The sequence below is a fragment of the Helianthus annuus genome, chromosome 14 (assembly GCF_002127325.2).
Source record: "Helianthus annuus cultivar XRQ/B chromosome 14, HanXRQr2.0-SUNRISE, whole genome shotgun sequence".
In the NCBI taxonomy this organism is placed as follows: Eukaryota; Viridiplantae; Streptophyta; class Magnoliopsida; order Asterales; family Asteraceae; genus Helianthus; species Helianthus annuus.
In genome coordinates, this window is record NC_035446.2 from 76,232,743 (window position 1) to 76,237,619 (window position 4,877).

At 41.7% G+C, this 4,877-nt stretch overlaps 1 non-coding gene across 1 annotated transcript; it reads left to right on the forward strand.

Annotated features, from left to right (window-relative positions):
* Window positions 1-4,464: 4,464 nt before the first annotated feature.
* On the forward strand, window positions 4,465-4,571 carry LOC118487028. The gene has a single exon (XR_004880195.1). It is a non-coding gene; the product is annotated as a small nucleolar RNA R71 (small nucleolar RNA).
* Window positions 4,572-4,877: the final 306 nt, after the last annotated feature.

Genomic DNA, 4,877 nt, shown 5'->3' on the forward strand with positions numbered 1-4,877 from the left:
AAGAGTTTGGACCCCCGCCATCCAATACATTTGTGTATTGAAGGAGGTCCTACTAAATTTGACCCAGGTCCCTTGCAGGACCTCTAAACGCTGAACAAGGGCAAGACCCTTACAAAACCGTTCCCTTAACCCCCGACCAGGTAGCCAACATACCTCCATATAGACCGTGGAGATATGAATGGTGAAAATCTTTTATTTTATATAGACAGTAAAATAATGCCAAGACACCACGGACAAACGATAAGGAAGAATCACCTTCAACATAAGAAACTAGTTATTAAAGTCATTAATACAAAACCAATTAAGAAGTGCAAAAGATTAAAAATAAAAAGTATTATACTAAACACTTGTCTTCACCAAGTGATGTAAGAGACTTAGGCAAACATGGCCTTGATTGTCAAGAACTCTTACGATCAATCTTGGATCCCGAGACGACTCACACACTCTATGATGGACAATGGATGATGGTGGTGGATGATGGTGTTGTGATAGTAGTGGGTGGTGGATGAAGTGTGAGAGAGGTGGTGTGTCAAGGGATGAGTTGCAATGGATCCAAGCACTCCTATTTATAGGCTGAACAGAAGGCTGGGCGCGGCCCCGTGTCCGCTGGGCACGGCCCCGTGCCCGTTTGACACTATCTCTCCTCATTAATTGTAATTCGCAATTACAATTAATGCCCTTGCAGTACTTTGGGCACGCCCCAGTGTTCGTTGGGCACGGCCCCGTGGTGAGCAATAGAAGCTTCTACAGGTTTGTCTTTTCTGCTGCTTCTTGGGCACGGCCCCGTGCTCGCTGAGCACGGGGCGTGTTCAGTCTTCTGCCTTCTCTGTTTTGCTTGGGAGGATGCTGTCGAGGGGTCGGGCGGTCCACTTTTGTTCCCTTTCTTGTATTTATGTTAGATTTAGCTGTCTTTTTGCTTCTTTTGTTAATTTGAGCTCATTTAATCCTGAAAATACAAAAAGAAGACAAAAATACACTTTTTCCAACATTAGTACTTAAAAAGGGTTAGTTTTATGCCTCATTTGATGTAATTTATATGTTGCATTTTACACACATCAAATATCCCCACACTTGAATCTTTGCTTGTCCTCAAGCAAAACTCTTTAATATGTGGCTTACACTCCCAAATGGAATGGGTAGAAGAGAAGGTTTTGGGCTTGTTATAGAGTGTCGGGAATTTCCAAGATTGTTTAGGTTTTATTTTTACTTATTTACAATCCTATTCGTCATGATTTATTAAAAACTTTTCATATGGTAAATTATTTATTAAGGCATAACATGCCTTTCTAAAATTCCATTTATATACAGGTTCACATACCTCACGGGGGTAATCACTCACACTCGGCCGAAGGTGTATTTTTAGTGAATCACTCGAGAGCGGCATGGAACTTATTCCTACCATAAGCTTGCCAAGCAATCAATCCTTCTCCTTTTTAACTTTATACCTTTGTAAATATCAAGAGGACTTTTTTTTGGGTGAAGGGTTAGGCTTGGGCTAAAGGTGGGTAGTTGGGTTAGTGGTTAGTTGAAAAGGGCGAAAAGGCGTAAAAAGCGTCGGTTTTCGTAAAACATTTTGTTTTTGTGACTTTCTATTTTTAATGAAGTATTTATTCAAACAAGCTTTTGTTTGAGGAGCTTTGTTTGTTTATTTCCAACTTCATTGTAAAATATGCATTTTTTTGTCACACGAAAACCGAGCTTGTTACTAAAATAAAAGGTGAAAATAAAAAGGGTTTTTGGTGGGTAAAAAGGGTTTTGGGTTAAGAAATGAAAAGGTTTAGGCTCAAAGGGGTTAACTAGGGGGAATTTTTGGGTAGGTGAAATGAAAAATAAAAATAATGGTGTTGAAAGAAAAAGGGTTAGTCCTAATGCCTCCATCATTTACTTACTTGGGTTTAAGTTGGCAAGGACTGGGAATGTATTGTCGTGGCAAGTTCTAGAGTCGTAAGAACCAAGCGGCTATTCACACAAGAAACGAAAAATGAACATTTAGCATAAAGATGTATATTTGTATGCTCAATAAAGGCTCAAAACTCACTTTTGTGGGAATGGGTTTTTATGTGATCAAGTATATATAATCAAATTTTAACTAAGCTTGTCATGCCGTTTCATAATTTTCTTATGTTGGTTCTTTTTATCACGACGCTATCGGTTGTAAACTTATAAAAATACAACCTTGTTAAACTTAGAATTCCCAACTTAAACTTAGACAAGTAAAAAAATTGAAAATTTTGAAAAAATTTGGGGTGATTAGCGGTTCCAATAGAGTTTTGTGTAAGGCTTGTTATTAGGACTTGCAAAATTCAAGGTTTTAGCATCCCCCCCACACTTAAATTACACATTGTCCTCAATGTGTCCCAAAAATAAATTTTTAGGTTGATTGAATGTGTAAAATGGTGTTAAAAGCAAAATTTTATGTTACTGGCAGTCTGGACACGGCCCCGTGGTGACCGGGCACGGCCCCGTGTTCAGGTGCCAGTAACAATAATTAAAGAAAAGAGACAAAAGCCTGGACACGGGGGCGTGTTTAGTGAACATGGCCTGTGTCCAGTTACCTGAACTGGGCGTTTTTCTGCAGGATGTTCATCACGGGGCTGTGTTGGCTGGGCACGGCCCGTGCTGAGCTTACTGTAATGGAGAAATTGTTTCGGATGGCCCCGTTTTCGTGCATGGGCCTATGTTTCTCGTTTCCCTTGTTATCCTTGACCACCATGAGTGTGTTTTATTTCTGCAAATTAAAATTAAAAGATTAAACTAAACTAAGGATAGTTCCGCGGAATGCCTCCGTGGTGCGCCACGTTTATAAGGGTCCTTAGCTAGACCCAAGGCGAGGTTATATGTTTTCCGAGCGGGATGTTTTGCATCCCATGTTGCACCGTCGGAGAGCATCATCCAAACTCGAATCAATAACCTTTATGTAATTGACCGGGTATTCTCTTCCCAACCCCGAATTTTACTTCATTATCCCCTTATTTTAAAGTGAGTGTTCCGTCATTCATGTCTACCACTGCTTGTGCGGTGGCGAGAAATGGTCTCCCTAGTATGAGGGGGACTTCGGTGTCTTCTTCCATATCAAGTATGACAAAGCCGGCCGGGTAGACGAAATTGTCGACCTTGACTAGGAGATTTTCAATGACACCTTGCGGGAATTTGACGGATCGATCAGCAAGTTGTATACTCATTTTTGTAGGACTCGTTTTTCCTAGGCCGAGTCTTTTGAACATTGATGCGAGCATGAGGTTAATGCTAGCCCCAAGGTCGGCTAGTGCATTACGAACAGGGGAGTCCCCAATCGAGCAAGGAATTGTGAAGCTTCCGGGATCAATTTTCTTTTGGGGGAGTTTGTTGAGTACGAGGGCGGAGCATTCTTCGCTTAAGTTAACTAATTGCAATGTTTCAATATTCCTTTTATGAGTGAGGAAGTCCCTCATGAACTTAGAGTATTTAGGCATTTGGGTTAGGACGTCAATGAAAGGAATGTTGACATGTAATTGTTTTAGCAAACTTTCGAATTTTGCGAATTGCTCATTGGTCTTTTGACGGATTAACCTACCGGGGTATGGAACCGGAGGAGCCTTGGTGGGTTCTGGAGGTGGAGGAGTGACCTTCTCTTGCTGTGGCGGAGATGTGACCTCCTCAATAGGTGCTGGCCCTTCTGCGGGACCCACGGTACGGTTCCGTAGAGTGATGAGATGAACTTGTGCCTTTAGGTTTGTCTCGGTATTACTTGGTAGTGCGCCTTGCGGTCTCTCGGAGAAATTTTGGGCTAGTTGATTTTTTTTTTGTTTTTCAATGTTTTGAATACTAGCCTGTTGATTTCTAAAATTTGATTCTAATTGTAGAAACCTATCCGAGTTTTTCTTTTCAGTATCGGAGATGAGGCGAGATATAGTATCTTCAAGCCTTTCTCGTCCACCTTGTTGTTGAGGGAAATTTTGTGACTCATTTCTTGGTTGTTGAAAGTTTGTTCGTTGGTTTACGCTTTGTTGGTTACTACCATTGCCGGGTTCCCTCCAACCAAGGTTAGGGTGATTTCGCCATCCTTGGTTGTAGGTGCCCGTTGGAGGACCCGATGGCCCAGGTCTATTATCAACGTAGTTTACCAATTCTTGTTAATCGTCTGTTTCTTTCATACAACTCCAATTTTCATGTGGCCCACCACACCCTTCACAAGCCATAACCGAGACCGTTTTTGTCATTTCCAACTTTTTAATTTTTGAAGAAAGGGCCTCGATTTGGGCTTGTAAAGAAGTACTTTCATCAACCTTATGGGCGCCCGGGGCAATAGATTTATTGCCTCGGGGAGTGTGCCACTGAAAATTGGTTTGAGCAATTTCCTCAATTTGATTATATATTTCATGCGGGCGGCGATTACCTAAAAGTCCCCCAGAGCTAGAGTCAAGTGTTTGCCCTGTGTGTGGCAAGAACCCATTATAGAAAGTGGATACTTGTTGCCATATCGCAAGGCCGTGATGTGGACACTTTCGCAATAGCTCCTTGAACCTTTCCCAAGTTTCATATAAGGATTCCCTGTCCTCTTGTGAATATGTATTAATTTCAGTCATTAATTTAGCCGTTTTAGCGGGAGGGAAATACTTATATAGAAATTTTTGGGCTAGTTTCGTCCCAGGTGTTTACCGATCCAGCTGGGAGGGCGTTAAGCCAAGCTTTTGCTCGGTCTTTTAGTGAAAAAGGAAACATTCGGAGGCGGATGGCGTCATTTGATGCTCCATTGATCCGAAAGGTATCACATATTTCTAAGAAATTAGTAATATGTAGATGGGGAACCTCGTCCGCAAGCCCATGGAAAGTTGCAGAGTTTTGAAGCATCTGTATCAAATGCGGCCGAAGTTCGAAGTTATTGGCTTCAACGTTCG